Source organism: Gracilinanus agilis, chromosome 1 (assembly GCF_016433145.1).
Source record: "Gracilinanus agilis isolate LMUSP501 chromosome 1, AgileGrace, whole genome shotgun sequence".
NCBI lineage: Eukaryota > Metazoa > Chordata > Mammalia > Didelphimorphia > Didelphidae > Gracilinanus > Gracilinanus agilis.
In genome coordinates this window covers 276,541,268-276,562,254 of record NC_058130.1, presented here as the reverse complement: position 1 = coordinate 276,562,254, position 20,987 = coordinate 276,541,268, and the positions used below count along the sequence as shown (strand labels likewise).

Below are 20,987 nucleotides of genomic sequence, written 5' to 3'. Positions count from 1 at the left end.
AGAGTCAGAGTGGACCAAGAAAGACCTCTTACAGAAGGTAACATTTCAGCTAAACTTTAAAAGAGGTTAAGGAAGCCAAAGAGTTGAATTGGAGAGGGGGTATATTCTAGGCATGGAGGATAACCAGTGGAAAGTCACTGAGTTGAAAGACAAGTATATATTAAAAAAAGAACAAGGAGAATATTATTTGATTATAGAGTATGTAGGGAAGACAAAAGTTTAAGAAGATTGAAAACCTATAAACATCAGGTTGTGAAAGGCTTTAAAAACCATGTTAAAAGGATTTAAAAAATTGTACATAAAGGAAAGAAATTGGAGTTTATTGAGTGTGCATGCATATATGTATGTGTGCATATGTGCACATATTCATGTGCAGGGGAACAAGGTAATATGTACTTTTTAGAAAGATCACTTTGGCAGCTGTGTGGAAGATGAAAGTGGTGAGAGACCAACCAGAAGGCTATTGTAATAGGTCATGTGTGAGATTATGAGAAACTGCAATAGAGAGATGGCTGTGTGAGTGGAGAGAAAGAAGCAGAACAAAGATGTGGGAAATGTAAAGGTTGCAAAAACAGAACTCAGTGACAAAATGGATATATAGGATGAGTTGGAAAAAGGAGTTGAGACTGACATGAAAGCTATGAATTTATTTAACTGGAATGACTGATAGTAACAGAGATTTGGAAGTGAGGAGAGCATTTTGGGAAAGATATCGGGCATGTTGGGATTCAAATGTTTATGAGATATTCAATTCTGGATTTCCAATATGTAGTTGGAGATGGGAGACTGGAAGTCAGGAGAAGGTAGTTCTAGAAATCATATACATAGATATGATAGCTGAAATAATATGATCTGATAAAATATTATAAAAGGAAAATAATGCCCAGGATAGAGAGCCTTGGGGGGTCACCCATGAGTATGACATGGATAGATATCCAGCAAAGAAGATTTAGAAGGAATATTCAAATATATAAAAGGAGAACAAAAAGAAATCCATTGCAATGAAAACCTAGAGAGGAAAGACTATTCTAAAGAGGATTATCAAAACTGTCAAAGGTTAAAAAGTGTTCAAGGATGAAGATTGAGAAAAGGACATTAGAACTGGTAAGTATGAGACTTTTGGTGGCTTTGGAAATTTTAATTTCAGTTGAAAGATAAGGTCAGAAGCCAGACTACAGAAAGTTTCTAAGAGATTAAGAGGAGAGAATGTAGAGTCCCTAATTTAAAATTATTTTCTCAAGGAATTTGGCAATAAAAAGCAGTAGTGATAAAGGATAATTGGTAACAATAGTATCTTATCAAATATGAGTATTTTTTTAAGAAGAGAGAAAACAATATAATAGAGAAGTAGCCAATAGATAAAAAGCTGCTGAAGATTAGTATGAGAATGGGGATAAAAATAGAAGAGATATACTATGGGAGAAGATGGAAGGGAACATGATTGAGCATCTATCTATGTAAAGATTCACTTAGGTCACTTCTTCATGTGATTCAGGGATGAAGTGATAAGAGATTTTAAAGATATGAGACAGGAAAAATAGAGAACTCTCAGAGAATGGCCTTGATTTTTTTTTTATTAAGCATTTTATTGAATGAATATGAGATATTCAGAGAAACAGCAAAATTTGTGTAAATTAAAAGAAACAAGCAAAAAAAATGCAATATGTACAACTGCAACAATGTTAATGAAAAATTCATTAAAGGAATCAAACTCCAAGAAATTTAAAAAAAACCCCAGTGATGGCCATTGAGGATAAATAATTACTCTTCCCAATGAGCTACTGGTATCTTCTTATGTGTTTTTTTTTTTAAAAACCTTTACCTTGTAAAGTCTTAGAATCAATACTAGGTATTGTTTCTAAGGTAGAAGAGCATAAGGGCTAGGCAATGGGGGTTAAATGACAGGGTCACACAGCTAAGAAGTGTTTGAGTACAGATTTCAATCCAGGACCTCCTGTCTCTGGGTCTGGCTCTCAATCCACTGAGCCACCCAGCTGCCCCCAATCTTGACACTCTTGACACTACTACCATTGATTCTTATAGTCTGTATTGGACAAAGCTATTTTTCCATAGTCTGGTACTCTCCATTGCACATTGTATGTGGTAAGATTTTTATTTGAACTTCTCTTGTTGGAGAGTTAAGAACCTTGTAAAGGAGAGTTAAGAACAGGTTAAAGGAAATTCTACTACTACACAATAAGTGATATAAGACTTCAGTTTGTAGCAGGGTAAGAAGGATTTCTACTTCACTAGAACTGACAATTCTACATAGAACCTTGTTTTGCAAGATAAGGAGGACTTCCCATTCCTGATTCATATAACTAGTTTCCTTTTCCTGACTTGGTTGACCACATTGCCAGTACTGCCCCTGCATATCATAAAAATCATTCTATCTTTGCTTTACACTTCTGGTTACTCATATGTGTATATTCAATTTGTTTTTTCACTTTGCTAATTACAACTTAAACTTCAAGGACACTAAAGTGTGATTGGGAAATCCCTATACAGATTATAATTGAAATTTGAGATTCAGCCAAAGAAGCCAGACTTGCCCTAGGAATCAGACACTATGCTCTCATGGAAGAATACACATCATCTCTAGATCTCTTCCTTCCCTGTAGTCACCTATCTTAAATACAGCTACCTTGATTGAAAGAATGTGCCTTGGTTAAAAATGAAGTATTGACAAATTTGCATAATGTGAACCTAATGATAAGAACAATTTCTTTCTTCTCTATAGGCTTTACAGTTTAATTGAGGTTAAATAGCCACTCATAGTTCATTCCCTTTGCTTTTATCCCTTTTTTCTTTTAAAAATTTCGATAATTGACTTGTGGGGGAAATCTGGGAAGATGGCAGCTTAGAAACAGCAAGGCTCCAGACCTCTGTAAACCCTTCAACACCAATCAAGGACAAAGGGCTTCGAGGAGACAGAAAACCAAATCTGACAACAGAACAGAACTGGGGGATCCTCCTGCTAGACCCAACTTAAAAGGTACATAAAAAAAAAGCCTGAATTCCTAACTGTTGGGCTCCAGGGGAAAGGAAAAAGAAAGATCCAAAGTTTCCTCCGACACCTAATCTGCCAAGGTTCCAGCAGATCCTGGAATCTCTGGGTGGGTAAGGGTGCTAGTCCAGAGGGAGTGCCTCCCTGGCACAGTTGTGCCAGACTCAAGGCTTTGATCATAGACAGCAGGGAGACAGCTGGATGTGAAGCACAGAAAGGGCAGCCAAACACTTCATCTTGTGCTTCCCTCCTCTTCCCCCCTGCTTTTCTCCAGATTTTGGTCTCAGGGCACATGGAACTCTGCAGATCAACTCCACTCTGGCTTAATCATATCACTCCTGCAGATAAGAAGTCTTCAGAGAGCAGGGACACCCCAACACTCCTTCCCCATGGACTGCAGTGAAAGTAGCCAAAATCACATCTTTAGCTTTTACTATCAGCTGGAGAAGATCTGGCATCAGGGCCCACTAATCTAGTGAATCAGCAGACCAGAGAGGAAGTCCTTCCAGGACTCAATAACCCAAACTCAAAGATCAAGTAAATATTCAAAGGAGCAAGATTATAGCCAATTACAGGGGGAAAGAAGGAAAAAATATGAGCAAATAACAGAAAAAGAAAAAAGAAACTACAATCGACAGCTTCCACCTAGGAAATGAACATAGAGCAAATGGATCAGAGGAGGACCAAGAAACACCAAGAGAAAACACAGAAACTCCATTGAAAGGGACACAGGCATCGGAAGAACTCAAAATTCAATTAACTCAAGAACTCAAAAAACAATCAAAAGAGGCTGAAGACAATTGGAAAAAGGAAATACATGAACTAAAACAAGAAAATAGTGTCTTGAAAGCCAAAACTGACTAGCTTGAAAATGTGTTAAAGATGGTGAAAGATGACCTACAAAGAAAATCAGACCAGAAGGAGAAAGATGTTAAAAAAGTCAGGGATGAAATTCAGTCTTTAAAAATTAGAATCCAACAACTAGAAGCAAATGACTTTAAAGGCAGCAAGAATATATGAAACAAAATTAGAAGTTCATTTCGAAGAACAAAAGAGGAAGATGACCTAGCAGTACCAGATCTTAAACTGTACTATAAAGCAGTGGTTATCAAAACGATATGGTACTGGCTAAGAGACGGAAGGGAGGATCAGTGGGATAGACTTGGGGCAAGTGACCTCAGCAAGACAGTCTATGATAAATCCAAAGAGTCTAGCTTTTGAGACAAAAATCCACTATTTGACAAAAACTGCTGGGAAAATTGGAAAACAATATGGGAGAGATTGGGTTTAGATCAGTGATTCCCAAAGTGGGTGCTACCACACCCTGGTGTGTGCTGCAGCAAACCAGGGGGGCCATGATGGCCACACTTTTTTTTGTATTATGTTCTATTTTGAGTTCAATAAATAGTTTCATAATTTCCAGGGGGCACTAAGTAATATTTTTTCTGGAAAGGGGACACTAGGCCAAAAATGTTTGGGAACCACTGGTCTAGATCAACATTTCACACTCTATACCAAGATAAATTCAGAACGGGTGAATGACTTGAATATAAAGAAGGAAACTATAAATAAATTAGGTGAATACAGAATAGTATACTTGCCAGATCTCTGGGAAAGGAAAGAATTTAAAACAAAGCAAGAGTTAGAAAAAAATACAAAATGTAAAATAAATAATTTTGATTACATTAAATTAAAAAGTTTTGTGTACAAACAAAAACAATGCAACCAAAATCAGAATGGAAACAACAAACTGGGAAAAAATCTTTATAACCAAAAACTCTGACAAAGGTCTAATTACTCAAATATACAAGGATCTAAATCAATTGTATAAAAAAAATCAAGCCATCCCCCAATCGATAAATGGACAAGAGACATGAATAGGTAATTTTCAGATAAAGAAATCAAAACTATCAATAAGCACATGAAAAAGTGTTCTAAATCTCTTATAATTAGAGAAATGCAAATCAAAACAACTCTGAGGTACCACCTCACACCTAGCAGATTAGGTAACATGACTGCAAAGAAAAGACATAAATGTTGGAGTGGACATGGCAAAATTGGGACACATATATTGCTGGTTTAGTTGTGAATTGATCCAACCATTCTGGATGGCAATTTGGAACTATTCCCAAAGGGCTTTAAAAGACTGTCTTTTGATCCAGCCATATCACTGCTGGGTTTATACCCCAAAGAGATTATAAGGAAAAAGACATGTACAAAAATATTTATAGTCACACTCTTTGTAGTGGCAAAAAAAAACTGAAAAATGAGAGTATACCCTTCAATTGGGGAATGGCTGAACAAATTGTGGTACATGCTGGTGATGGAATACTACTGTGCTCAAAGGAATAATTAACTAGAGGAGTTCCATGTGAACTGGAATGACCTCCAGGAATTGATGCAGAGTGAAAGGAGCAGAACCAGGAGAACATTATACACAGAAACTGATATACTGTGGTAAAATGGAATGTAATGGACTTCTCTACTAGCAGCAATGCAATGATCTAGGACAATTCTGAGGGACTTATGAGAAAGAATGCTATCCATGTTTAGAGGAAGAATTGTTGGAGTAGAAACACAGAAGAAAAACAACTGCTTGAACACATGGAATGATGTGGATATGATTTAGGATGTAGACTCTAAATGACCACTCCAGTGCAACTATGAATATGGAAATAGGCTTGATCCATGACATATGTAATACTCAGTGGAAATGCAGGTGTGTGTGGTGTGGTTTGGGGAGGAGATAAAGAACATGAATCATGTAACCATGGAAAAATTTTCTAAAAAATGAATAAAGAAAAACATTTCTATAATGTAATATCTATCAGGAAAATTTCTTATCAATGTGAATCTCCCTAGTTCCTTTGAGGAGATTATAGTTTGTGGACCTTTGTCAGAAGTGGATAATGTAAATATAAAAGACAACTGTAAAATAATATAGGCAATGGATTGATTATTAGTTTATAAACTTATTTCTGCTACTCTGCTTGTTGTGCTTGCAAAGTATCTTCAGTTTATATCAGTGTAGTGAAGCTCATAAGTGAACTTCCCTTCTAGGCTAGGTGCAAAGATGTTAAAGAGACTCTTTTTAAAATATTTTTTTAAAACCCTTAACTTCTGTGTATTGGCTCCTTGGTGTAAGAGTGGTAAGGGTGGGTGATGGGGGTCAAGTGACTTGCCCAGGGTCACACAGCCGGGAAGTGTCTGAGGCCGGATTTGAACCTAGGACCTCTGGTATCTAGGCCTGACTTTCAATCAACTGAGCTACCCAGCTGCCCCCAAGAGACTCTTTTTATAGAAAAATAAACTATTTATTGAAAATATAAGGATAAAGAGGATTTCTAACTTTAAGGGATTCTAACTCCACCCAAATAAAACTCCCTGGTTCTTCAAGAAACCTCTTCTCCTGTTTTCACAGGCTACACTGATCCTTCTGGATCTGACTAACCCAAATTTTTACTATTCTAAATAAACTAACATTATTATCCTTATAATTCTTAACTTCACCTTCAAGTTATAAAAATAATAAAGGCTAGCTGGTTTGGCCTTAGCAAGAACCAAGTTGGGACTCTGAGCCTTAACAGAATCAGAGTCCAAAACAAAGACCAGGATTTTCTTTGGCCTTCTCAGAGTTAAACCAATCTATAGAAATAGCAATAAATAGTCACTAGTGTTTTCTAAGTTGGAAAAAGAAAACACTTAGCTCCTTCACGTCTTTCCCTCCTTTCCTTCTACCTTAGACAGTGAGAGTGCGAGAGGCAAAGATGTTACCTCCTCAAAGCCGTCAGAGAGAGTCTCTGTGTGACTCTGCCAACTGCCAGAGACCAACTGCCACTCCCAGAGAGAGTAACTGTCTCAGAAAAACAGTTAGACTTGAAACTGACACTGGCTCAGCTCTGTTTGAAACTCCAATTCCTTCTCAAGCCAACTTCTTTACTTCTTATCTCTAAACAAATATAATAAGACCTAATTTCTAATATCATCATTATAACACCTTTCATAGAGCTAAATGTGTATCAGCCACTTGCTGTACACAAGGAATTTCCTTCAGATCTATTGTTTCTAGATCCAAAGTTGTAAGGGACTACTGAAGCCCAGAGAAGTTAAATGAATCACCAAAGGTCACACAAGTAGTAAGCATCAATCTGGTCCTCTGATTCCAGAGCTAGTGTTTTTTTCCATCAGTATACTCTTCCTCTCCATAGTTGAGCGTTTCTTTGAAGTTGACTGATGACTGAGACTTAAAGAGAATGGATGCTTGGTTCCTAGGCTGTGACATATAAAAGTAGTTCAAAAAATGTCTGTGCCACTTTGGGAGTCTTTTCCTATATTCCATATCCCACAGATTTTAGCCTGAAGAAGGAGAGTATTCTTTTCTCCTTTCTCCCCAGTAGAAGCACATAGTAGTTCAAGGCAAGTGATTGCCTGGGTGATCCTAAGACTTGAATTCTCAGGCCTCTCAATACCTAGCTGTTTCTCCTTTCTATTTATTGTTTTCAGATCAGTGAATAAGAACCCCAATAAATTGATATTTTCAGATTAATAGGTTACTTCATAGATAATTCTGAATTTAAAAGTTTTTGGTTTTAAGGGTCAGGAACAAGATATACCTAAGGAGATTCCCTTCACCTTATGTTTCTTAGAGAACAGAGACACCAAGGACACCACCAGCACAGGAGGATGCTGTAGTTGAAGTACTAAAGCCATACCAGTACCGGGTAGGCATCTGGACCTTACCAACTGTCAATGTGGACTGTTATGAGTTGCTCAGTCAAGGGAGATCTGAGGTGAATGCAAAATATCTGCTCAGCAGTTCCACAAAGAGTTTACTTTCTATGGAGTATAATTAGTACACAACATGGATTGCTCTGGCTCCATTCTCTCAGGGCCAAGCTTGTTAAATTTTACTCCCTGGTACTCAAAGGAACTCACAGAATCCCTTTCCTCTACTATTGTCTCATGTCCCCATTGTGTCTCCCTTGTTTTAGGAGTCTAGTGACTAACACCCAATTTCATTTAACCATATGATATCAGATTTGCTTTTGTAAAAGGACATTTACTTCAAAGATACAGACAAACATACAAACATTTTCCACAACATTTCTGGTGGCATGATTCTCTCTTTACCCCTGCAGTCTCTGAGGAGGGATAGATTAAATTAGTTCCTATATGTGTATATATATATATATACATATATATGTATTTTAATAGCAAACTTACAGAACAGCATAGAAGACAGACAACATTAAAAAACTTGTACTTGCATGTAGGACAACTCAGTTAGAAATAAGTATAGTGAATGGATAGAATATACCATATGATAAAAACACTATGAACATCATTTAGTTGCTGTCAATAAGAAATTTACTTTTTTAAAAAATTCGAATGCTGGCATTAACCAGAAAAATTTAATTTAATTTTTTTTAAACCCTTGTACTTTGGTGTATTGTCTCATAGGTGGAAGATTGGTAAGGGTGGGCAATGGGGGTCAAGTGACTTGTCCAGGTTCACACAGCTGGGAAGTGGCTGAGGCCGGGTTTGAACCTAGGACCTCCTGTCTCTAGGCCTGGCTCTCACTCCACTGAGCTACCCAGCTGACCCTAACCAGAAAAATTTAATAGGTTTATTTATAATTGTTATAAAGTTGAATTGTTGAAACTTGTTCCAGGAAATATTTTTTGACTGTATTAATGCTTTATGTCCTCCCATTTATATTCAAAATTCCCATACAAATGAAAATGGAAAAAAAAAACTTGCCAATACCTGATTCTATCCCCTATTTTTCCATTTGCAATCATATACTTAGGCACTTTTTTTTTTAAAACCCTTACCTTCTGTCTTTGAGTCAATGCTGTGTATTGGCTCCAAGGCAGAAGAGTGGTAAGGGCTATGCAAAGTGACTTGCCCAGGGTCACACAGCTAGGAAGTTTCTGAGGCCAGATTTGAACCTAGGACCTCCTGTCTTTAGGGCTGGCTCTCAATCCACTGAGCAACCCAGCTGCCCCTTACTTAGGTACCTTTTGACACCATGGGGAAAAAAAAATCTAAAATTCAAAACTACCAATAATAGGAAGAAGATATTTTTTTCATTTTTGAAAATGAAGAATGTTTCCCATCTTGGAGTTTAAGCACGTTCTCTTCCTTTGTACTGTGCTAGCTGGATATTTTTTGGCATGATTGTGACACGTTTGGCATGGATAGCACATAGGTTGGGCATCCTCAAACAGCCCAAACAGATAGCCTTCACTTGCCTCTTGCAAAGCATCAATTGCTGCATTCTGGAAGTGCAGAATTGTTTTGAAGTCCTAAGCAATTTCCCGCACCAGAAGCTGGAAGAGAAGTTTTTGAATCAGAAGTTGGGTGGACTTCTGATAAAGTGATTTCACAGAGAGCCATAGTATTCTGCCTGTAGTGATTAGTTTTCTTGACCCCTCCAGTAGAGGGTGCACTTTTGTGAGTGGCTTTTGTGGCAAACTGCTCCCTAGGTGATTTACCACTGGTGGAATTACAGACATTTTGCTTGGTATGAGCCATGTTCTTGAAAACTTCTCTTTATACACCCCTCTTCTCTTTTGGCTTGGGTTTGGCCCTAGCGCTGAAGAGCTATGGCTCCAATATACTTTTAATTCCATTAAGTTCAAGTTCAAAGTTGGCAGTGGCAGCTTCTCTTGGGCTCACATCCACAGATTTGTGCTCCTCAAAGCATCATTACTGGGCTGACCAGATAGGGAATTTTATTTCCTGGGGGAATTAGAACAAACAATTCAAGTCTGTTTGACCTAAGAAGGAAAAGTGGGAAGAAGGATACTCTCAGGTCCTTCATCCTTATTGCAGGGTGTGAGTGAGGGAGTCCTTCAGCCTTGGACACAAATTCAGTAATAGTTCTGGCCAGTAACATGTCTAGCATTTTAAAGATGCTGACAGATCTGACTGCTCAACCAGTGGAAAAAAGATTGCTTTTCATCATGTGGTGGTTATCACAAGATACTAATTTTGGGTAAGAAATATTAGTTTATTAAATATGCCCATTTATTGGTTAAGCCAACATCATAACTAATAAAGTGGTAAATAAGTCTATGGTCCCCTCAAATGACTACAGACCCTGAATCTTGCTAAGGCAGATTAACTTTTATGAACTCATTATTCACCTTCTCCCTTAAATATCCCAAGATATCTCTGATTGGCAAATAGCTAAAAAGGAGGTCATAATACCCTCAGCCCTTTCCTACACCAAGAGGTGGGCTGATGAAGGGTTGCAGGTAGGTTGGAAAATAATATTTGTTCCCTTCATTTATTAACCAAATTCTATTAAAATGGAAACCATTCTTTGGGATTTCTAAGGACAAAGAAAATGTAAAAAGTAGTAAATTGGATATAATCTCTGATTAAGACCCCAAACACAGGAATATATAGTAATTCTTTCACATATATAGGAATTAGAGCCTTTCTATTCTAAGGTCCCAATATAAGACTTAATGCAATATATGAAAAATAAATTCTCATTATAGGCAGATGCAGATATCCATGCATGCTCAACGGTTGAGTTTTTCTAGTGGTTGGCATAATTTTAGGTGGTCAGGACATGTACCAATCTTCACCCCCCCCTTCCCCATTAAAACTATAGAGTTATCAAAGTATTTTATGCTTCCTGCATTTTTTCATTTCTATGAGTCCTTTGCTACTAATGAAGTTTCTATGAAATTAAAAGTTATCTCATTTTGATACACTTTTTCATAGGAGAGGATTCAGTTTAATCACTTTTATGAAGACCTAAAACATGAGCCATATCTAAACTTTGCTTTAGAAATTTCTCCACTTTTATTCTAGGTTGTAGATACATAGAGAGATCCACAAAGATCCACAAAAAGAACTTGACTGCTCCAGAGGTAGACTCCCTAGAGTTGGTCTTTGTGAACCCAGGGTTAAGGATCCTCTTCTATTCCTCTTTACATTCTCTCAATAAGCCTAACCACTCTCAAGAGTTTAATTTACTTCATTCAGTCAACAAGGATTTATCAAATTCTTGCTACAGTTGAGGCACTCTGATAGGTGCTACAGGCAAAAATGTAGTGAATGAAATAATTTATACTCATCAGGAGCACACACACACACACACACACATATATATTTATATATATATATATATGTAAATATGTATATGTTAAGGAGGGCATTAGCAGTTGAAGGGAGCTTCATAGTAGAGTTAGTGTCTGAGGTTCATCTGGGAGGAAGAGATAAAGAGGGAGCAAGAAGATATGGGGATGGGAAATGGAATGGTTTTGTTCAAGGACAGAGGAAAGTTGTTAGATTACAGAAAGGGAAACTTGTTTAATGACTCTGGAAAGATTGTTTGGGACAAGATTGTTAAATGCTATGAATGCTAAACAAAAGAGTTTAGAAATAATTCTAGAATCAATAGGGAGCCACTGGAGTTTCTTGAGTAGAGGGCTGACATGGTCTGAGCTTTGTTTAAGAAAATAGCCTTTTCTGGCCTCAGACATGTCCTAGTTGTGTGACCCTGGGCAAGTTGCTTCACTCCTCTTCCTGCTCTTCTGTCATATCTCCAAGGCAGAAGGTTAGAGTTAAAAAAAGAAAGAAAAATCCGTTGGAAAGCAATAAAAAGAATAGGCTAAAATGAGGAGATACTTGAGGCAGGGGAAAAACTTTAGGAGTCTGTTATGATAATATATGAGAGAAGTAATGGAGTTTTATACTAAAGTGGTAACTGTGAGTAGAAAGTATCATATAAGAGATGTGAAGACAGGAATGACAGAATTTGGAAACTGATTGAATATAATATGTGGGATGGGAGAAAGAGGAGTGAGGGATATTGCTAAAATTTTGAACATGGAATATTGGAAGAATGGTGATATCATTAACAATAATGAGGAAATTTGAAAGAGGGGAGGAATTTGGGGCAAAAAATAATGAGTTCTGTTTTGGACATGTTGAATTTGAAGTATTTCTACAACATTCAGTTTGAAATGTCCTATAGGTGATATCAGATTGAAGAATATTTACAATGACGACTCCTACATTTATGTTTTCAGTCCTGACTTTCTTATCTCTTTTAAGAGCTATGTAATGCTTCCAGTCATAGAGGTTTAAAAGCTCTCAACTATTAATTTTTACTTTGAATATTCCCTCAGTTGTCACAGTTTTCTATTTCTACCTCTAAATTTCCTCTCCACTCAAACAACTACCATCTTGGTTCAGCTTTTCTTCTACTCTCACATGTATAGTTTCAACAGCTTTCTAATTGGCCTCTCTCTGAAATCTCTCCCTCTCCAATCCATCCTTTATATTACTGCCAAAAATCATTTTTCTAATGTTCAAATCAACATATCACATCCATACTCAGTAAACATCAGTGGATTCCTATTTCTGGGATCAAATATAGTCTGCTTATTTTCATTAAAAATCCTCACACCCTAGATCTAATATTACTTTCCATTGTTATTACACATATAGCCACAATCAGCTTTTTGCTGGTCCTCTTCCATGGTAGCTGTCTCCAACCTCCATGCCCTTAACCCTTATTGTCCCTCATGCCTGTAACACTACCCCACCCCATATCTATCTCTTAAAATCGCTGATTCACATCAATGCTCATCTCAAGTGAAGTGAAGTGAAGCTCATCATGATACCTTTCTTGATATTCCCTTCTCTGATTTTTCTTTGAAAAGCGCCTTATTTCTTTTTCTAGTAATAGAAATGTTTATGCGTTTTCATATAAAAATATATATGATAGAAGAATGGTGGTGCCTTTGACAATAATGAGGAAACTTGGAAGAAGGGTGGATTTGGGGGGAAAATCATGTTTCTATTGTATGTATATACATGTGCATGTATGTATGTACTTGCTTATAATTCTATACACACATATATTTATATTGTCTCTTCTTGCCCTACTGTAAACTCTTTGAGGGTAGAGACTACTTTAATTTCTGTCTTTATATCCTCAATGTTTCTGAGACTTGGTAAAGTCCCAAGTACAGCTTGGAGAGAGGCAAATAAGGAGGAAGGGGATATGCAGTTGTATAGTACCTACCATATGCCAGGTATTGGGCTAAGAGTTTTACAAATAATATCTCTTAGATCCTCACAATAAACCTGAAAGGTAGGGGCTATTAATAGCCCCACTTTGTAGACAGGTAAACTGAGGCAAATAAAAATTAAATGACTTATCCAGCATTACATAGAAAGTAACTGAGGTTAAATTTGAACTCAAGTTTTCCTGACTCCAGGCCCAGTATCTGCTGTGCTATCATCTGCCTCCAGAATACCAGTGGGAAATTTGAAATCTTCTAAACCTTTCAAGGTTCACAAGGTCAGTATCTGGTCAGGAGGGAGAAGAGACAAAGATTCTCATTCCTTTCCAAGTAAAACTCTTTAGTGTCTTAGCAGATGATATTCTCTCTAAACTTGTCTGAAATGCCCCCAGCCCCCTGACCCCCACCCTTTTAATCAAACCACACTCTATAGGATTCTATTTTGGTCAATGAGCTTTCTATAAGTGATAATTCTTCTCACAGAAAATCAGAGGTCACAAAAAACAGATGCAAAGCTTGTCTTTCCCCCTCTGTATTTTTTTCCAATAAAACTAGAGAATGTAGTAGAGAACAACCAGATATCCCTGAGAAATGTTTCTTCTCTCAGGCTGCTATTAATAACATTGGAGAACAGTAAGGTCAAATATCAGCAAGACTGAACTCTTATAAAGGGCTCCCCAGCATCTCCTTCAGAAGTTTATTCAGCCAATCAGCAAAACAATACCAATCAGCAAGCTTCTAGAAAAGCAATTGAGGCATCCTTGACCACTTACTCTCCTGCTAACTTCCTCACAGGTGTCTTTTTTCCTCCCTGCAAGCCCAAAGACTCTAATCAGACAATATTGGTGATGGTCTTTACCTTATAATCCATAACTCAATAAATTTAAATTTCCTTCAGTTGTGAAGCCAACAGATTTAGTCTCCAGTTATTTGGTTTATAATTGTGTCAGTTAAAAACTTAAACATTTAAAACTGTCACATGAAAAGGAGCAAATGAACCATATTTCTCTGCAATCTCATCATTATCTCAGCCATTTCCTGCTTTCAAACATAATTTCCTCAGTACTTTTATCTGTGGGGGAAATTCTCCATCCACTTCTAAAAGATCTGTGCCCCTCCACAACATTTTATCAGACTGTCTTCCTTAACAAGTTCATTACATCCCTTTTCCTTACAAAAATGTTCTTTTCCTGCCCATTTCAGCAACCAAACTGTTCACATATGAGAGGGGCAGTACTTTAAATATATCAGTAAGAAATCTAATAAAAAGAATTCATTGAAGAGATTGTAAGGAACCGATAAGTTCAGGGCATTTTGAAAAGACTCTTTCCTACAATTATTGAAGAATGGACAAAGAGAAAAGAGCAATCTAGCTTATTCCCCAAAAGACTGAATTTAACCTTTTTCTTGAGGAGAAATAAGAGGAAGAATTTTAAGAGACTTAAATCAGTATCTGGAATGAACTGGATAGTATGAGAGGCTGAGTTTCCAGAATCCATTACTGCTTTTTTCTGGTTCATCTTCCTGACTAATTTATCAACTGAATATATTAACATATCCAGTAATTTTAATATTTGTGGATGAAAAGGGTATGAATGCAGCAAGATAATGATTTGAATAAAATTACTAAATATATATCTGCACATGACAATACATGTGCATAATATTATACATAAATATTATATTATAATATATCTGTAATTCCCAGGTGAGGATACACCTTCTATCAAAGTAGGTGAGCATTTTTTCTGTGACTTTTAATTTTACAATTCCTAGACTACTGAAAAATTAAATGATTTATCACAGGTCACATAACCTTTGTGTATCAGAGGTAGGATTAAAATCCAAATGTTTTTGGTTCTAAGGCCATCTCTCTTGCCATATAGATTAGTATGCCATATGTGTAGTATCCTACTTATATTTTCAATAGTTTTGATATTTACTTAATCGCCTTGCCACTTTTATATCCTTTCCACCTAATATTAAAACAAATTGAATATATAGTTGACATTTATATTATATTTAATGTAAAGTATAATTTTATGTTATACATAATATATTAAGTTTTAAAATATTAATTTAATTATAGGAAAGAATAATTACTAATGGGAAATTAGGTTCCTCTAGTTTATTAAATAATTAAAATATAATGAACTGGGATCAGAGTTTCAGTTATTTGATTAATTAATTAATTAATGAGAAAGTGATGACAATGTTACTAATGGGAAATTAACTATCCAAACACATTCCTTGACCATTCTTGAGTATGGAACAATAATGATAAATAAGATAATGAATGAAGTAGCAGTCCAAAGGGTGATATAAAAACGAGTATGGTTTACTCCATTATCCATTTCGCTTGCTTTATGACTGATTTATCTGCTACATCAATATCTACCTCATATGCACCCCACAATATAGATTTCTCTCCCCACAAAACTCAAACTCTTAGATCAATGATTCCCAAAGAGGGCACCACCGCCCCCTGGTGGGTGCTGCAGCGATCCAGGGAAGCAGTGATGGCCACAGGTGCATTTATCTTTCCTATTAATTGCTATTAAAATTTAAAAAAAATTAATTTCCAGGGCAACTAAGTAATATTTTTTCTGGAAAGGGGGCGGTAGGCCAAAAAAGTTTGGGAACCACTGTCCTAGATTATATCTCCAAGGGGATGGCTTCCTTGAGTTGTTTGCTAGTGTATACTTCTAAAAGAATCATTCAAAATTGCTCACAGTAGTATAACTAATAGTCAACTAGCTGATACAATTAGCCCAAATCAAAAGCATTTAATGAAATGGCATAACAATAACCATAGTAACAAAACATTCCTTCCATAAATTTGGAGCTTATTTATGTAAATATACGTCTGTGGGAAGAGCGGGCATACACAGAATACACTAGTTGAGGCCACTCAACAATACAGATAAAGAATGCATGGGTCAAGAAAACTCACACATCTGACAGTGTAATGACTAATTTCTTTTCATTCTAATGGTGCTCCCATATTGCTTCTGTAGAACGTGAAATCTCAGTTTGTAACTTAAATCAACTCTGTGGCCTGATTCTCTGGGTCTTCTTTCTGCAAGATCCACTATCTTCTACTTGGTGCATTGCTCCTCTATCAAGTCTCATTGCTAATGGGGGAGAAGGGAGTAGAGAAGAGATAAATCCTCTTGGTTCCTCCATTGGGATTTAGCAAAAAGCAGTAGATTTTATACAGGCTCATCAAAGTCTAAAAGGGGTGAATTTTTTTAAAATGGGTCATTGCCAGGTTTTTTTTCCCCCTTTACAATCTTTGAATAGGTCATTCATGTTGTGAATCACTCTAGGATTCACAGCCTTTACAATGTATGAATGCAATTCATTAGAGTGTGAAAAGGTTAAAACTTTAACACTCATTGTCTCTGTTAACTGCCCTTAATATGTAATTTCATTAGGTAATTAGGAGTTACCCTGCTTACCCTCCCTCTTCACTGTACTGAAATGCCTATTCTATTATCCTGAAAGAATTAACAGTAAGTGAGATTTTGTTAGGATGATACATGCATTTGCAAAAACGTATTTGATGTACACACATACACATACATATATTTATATATACACATGTAGACACATATTAATCTAACATTTGCCAATGAAATGGAAGATGTCTTAGGTAACATTCAAACAGAAGATAAGCCCATTACAAAATGAGTTCCTCCATTTATTCCTATTCATACATGATGTAATGCTTAAGTCTTATAAGACTACAAAGCCACCTCTATAAAAATCATAATCATTTGTAAAAGATCAGTTTAGTCACCCACAAAAGAAAAAATAGAATAGAGACAAAAATGTATATTTCTTAGATTATAACATATAGATAAGTGGTTCCCAAACTTTTTTGGCCTACTGCCCCCTTTCCAGAAAAAATATTACTTAGCACTCCCATCACATACTATCACCGCCCTCTTATAGTTATTCACTGCCCCAAAATGCACCTGTGGCCATCACTGACTCCCCTAGGTCACTGCAGCACCCACCGGGGGCAGTGGCACCCACTTTGGGAATCACTGATATAGGTGCACATTTGAGCTAGTCATTAGTCAGCCTTAGTTTCTAGAGGGCCTAACCTTGGATAGGTCTTTTACATTTTCAGTAACCCAAGGAGCATTCTAAGATTATGTGGCAGAAAAGTTGAGTTTCAGGGAGTTTCCTGACTGGGAGAATACTAAAATTATGGTTATATAGGTCTGAATACACACACACACACACACACACACACACACACACACACACACACACTACATATCTTGGACCCAGAACTGAGAAATAGCAGACTAGACTTGATAGAAATTTGGAAGATTTACAAAATCAATCACTTTAACATTGTATTCTCCCAATGATGCAATATGACTTGGAATTATAGAAGACCACAATTTCAGAAAAATAAACATTTTGATTGACCCTCAAAGTTGTGGAATGGTTAGCCGGCTAGAGTAATATTACCAATATGACTTGAATGTAAAAGTGTTGCGTAAAAGATCCCTTCAAGAATATTTATGTTAAAAAAAAAGAGATGGGCTACTCATATAGCAAGATTGAGATACTCCTATAGATGAATAGTCTCAGAATCTTTAGGGCACTGCAGAAACTACAAAAACACTTTCAGTACATTTGGAGTATCTTTTGTGGAAGAACTGAAGACAGATGGGGAACACATTGAATAAACTGTGAATTATACCAGGTGAGGGAGCTCCAACACCAGTGAGATTCAACTAAATATAACAGGACGACCACTCAGTGTCCTTATGAGAATATCCTTCTTGGGATATAAATCTGAAATTCAAAGGTACCAACAATCTACCCCCACCTTGCTTTTTTCACTCTTACCTCCCTCTATACTCCAGACAAACTTAGTTCCCTGAATATGCTTTCAAAATTGTATTATTATTATTCTTTTCATCTATAATGCTCTTTTTACTTTTCTCTGTCAAAATTTTACCTATCTTTTAAGGTACTTTCTCTATGAAAACCGTTGTGTTATGCCCAATCCAATATCAGTTAGTCAAAAATCACTTAATAGCACTTACTATGTGCCAGGCATTATGTTAAGTACCAATAATACAAATAAATGCAAAAATATGGTCCTTGCCCTCAAATAATTCATATTTTAATTGGAGAGACAACATGTAAACCATTTTCTATACAATATATAAAGGGAAAAATGGAAATTAAACTTAGGGGGAAAATTCAGTGGAGGTGACTGAGAAAGGCCTCCTGCATAGGTTAGTATTTGAGATGAGTCTTGAAGGAAGCAAGAGAAACCAGGAGGTAGAGATGAAGATCATTACAAATGTTTGAAATATGGTAGGAAGTTGTAGAGTCAGGAAAATGTGTTATATGCAAGGAATAGCAAGACCAATAGATTTGTATTGTAGAATGTGTGGTGGGGCATAAAGTATAAGAATATTAGAAAAAATAGAAAGGTGCTTGGTTATTATGGTCTTTAGGAGCCAGTCAAATGAATTTAAATTTGATCCTGTAGGTAATAGATATCTACTGAGGTTAGTTGAGTAGAGGGTTGACAAAATCAAACCTACCCTTTAGGAAAATCACTTTGGTAGCAGAATGGAGAATGAATTGGAGTGAGGAGATATCAGAGACAAAGAGAGTAATCAGAAAACAATTACAATAGACCACAAAGAGGTGATTAGAGCTAGTATTAGGGTGATTTCTATGGAAAACAAGAGAAAGGGACATATGAACAAAACCTTGTGAATGTAGAAATGCCAAAATTAGACAACATATTGGAGCAGTGAGTCGGTAGGAGGCTTCCATTATGGTAGTTCCTTTACCCATATTAAAAAAGTTAGAAAGAGGGGAAGGCTTGAAGAAGGGGGATGAGTTCTATTTTGTATGTATTGAATTTTATACGTCTAAGAGGCAGTTAGAGATGTGAGGATGGAGTTTAAGGAAGAGGGTAGAGCTATGTTTATCTAGAAATCATCAGAATCATCTTCATAAAGATAATTGAATCTATGGAAGCTGATGAGATCACAAATTGAAATAGTATAGAAGTAAAAAGAAAAAGATCCCAGTACATCCCCCCTTGAGGGGTGAAGGTGGGAGGGACACAAGGAGCAATCTTTTTCTTCTCAAAAATATCATATTGCCATTTATTCTTCCATTATGGTACATAATACATTATAATTCTATTATAATTATTTAATTAATAACAATAATAATAACTAGCACTTTATATAGCACTTCAAGTTTGCAAAATGCTTTACAAATATCTTCATATGGTCCTCACAAGAAACCTGGGAGATGGGTGCTTTTATTATTTCTATTTTATATATGAGGAAACTGAGGCAGATAGAGTTTAAGTGACTTTTGCATAGCCACGTAGCTGGTAAGTACCTGAGGCAAAATATCTTGTCTTCCTAATTTCAGGTTCACCCTCTATCTACCTAACTGCCAATATTTGTACACATATTCTGTTTTCTTGGGAGCAGTGTTCATATATTCATTCATCTTTGTATTATCTACCTGTGTGCCTCAAATATATTAAATAAATTTTTGGTAAATGGAGAATGAATGAATTATTAGAACCATGCAACTTTTAAGTCATAATGCAGAAATGCCCATTGCCTCTTTCTTCCATTCCAGGGGATGTGGGGGGGTCAGAGTAGCTCCTAATGAGTTTGCCTCAGTCATAGCCACAGATTACTTCCTCAGGAAAATCAAGTAGTACCAGCATAATGTGGTAGGTTTCCACAATCTTTGGATATTTCTCTTTTTTGCAGGGTCTGAAGAAATTGCCCCTGAGTTTAACATCACAACAGAAGGAGATCTTACAGAAACTATATTGTTCCTGGTTGACTCTTATTAGGCAGGTATCTTCTTCCAGTTCTCTCCAATTAGACAAGCTTTCAAGCCATTCACGTGAAATACATCAGGAAAATGGATTGCTTTGGTTGTCTGTTGTATTGAGCATTTTTCAATAAGTTCTTTCTTCCAGATTCTTATGTGGTTAGAATTCATTTTACAAACTCTAGAACTATGATATTGAGGAACTTTCTTCTGGCCCCTTTGGGATCTTCCTACAAAGCCAATTCTTGGCCTCATTAACTCCCTAGTTCTGGGCAAAACTGCAGCTTATGTAAAATGAGCCACCCAAGATGTTCAATGAAACATAAAATGGGATCCTAAAGATAAAATTGAGAATATTATAAAGTTGCCTATTAGTGAAAAAGAAGAAAAATGTTGAATATTGAAGAATGCTGCAGTAGTCATTATGAATCCATACCTACTTGTATGTGTATGCATACAAATGTGTTTACTTACTTTTTTTTAAACCCTTACCTTCCATCTTGGAATCAATACTGTATATTGCAGAAGAGTGGTAAAGGCTAGGCAATGGGGGTTAAGTGACTTGCCCAGGATCACACAGGTAGGAAGTGTCTGAGGCCATATTTGAACCTAGGACTGGTGCTCAATCCACTGAGCCACTTCCTGCCTTAGGCCATTTTAAAATAAGGAGCAACCCTATTGATGGTGGTGATGGGACCCCACCTTGTGGCCTTAACTTTGGTGGTGCTGTGTCCAAATGCTGGGGTGTGTGTGTGTGTGTGTGTGTGTGTGTGTGTGTGTGTGTGTGTGTGTTGCTTTTTGGGAGGGAGAAGGAGATGAGATCTTGGCTATCTCCTATGTAGAACAGAACTAGTAATAGAGGAGTGGCCTCTTCAGAGCACCATAACTGAACCCTCTTCCTCTTCCTATCATGACCCCAAAAGAATTCTGCTCAAGTGTAAGGTTGTCCTGATTGTATCCTTTTATTGACCTTATTCAGTTATACTCTTCCTAATGCCAATATTTTTTTAAATGGAAAATCCAAGATTATTGTTAGAAATATCCATACCATCAAGTATGTTTTAGTTAAA

General features: G+C 36.5%; 1 pseudogene; it reads right to left on the bottom strand.

Moving 5' to 3' along the window:
* Positions 1–9,134: 9,134 nt before the first annotated feature.
* On the bottom strand, positions 9,135–9,544 carry LOC123250774 (annotated as a pseudogene).
* Positions 9,545–20,987: the final 11,443 nt, after the last annotated feature.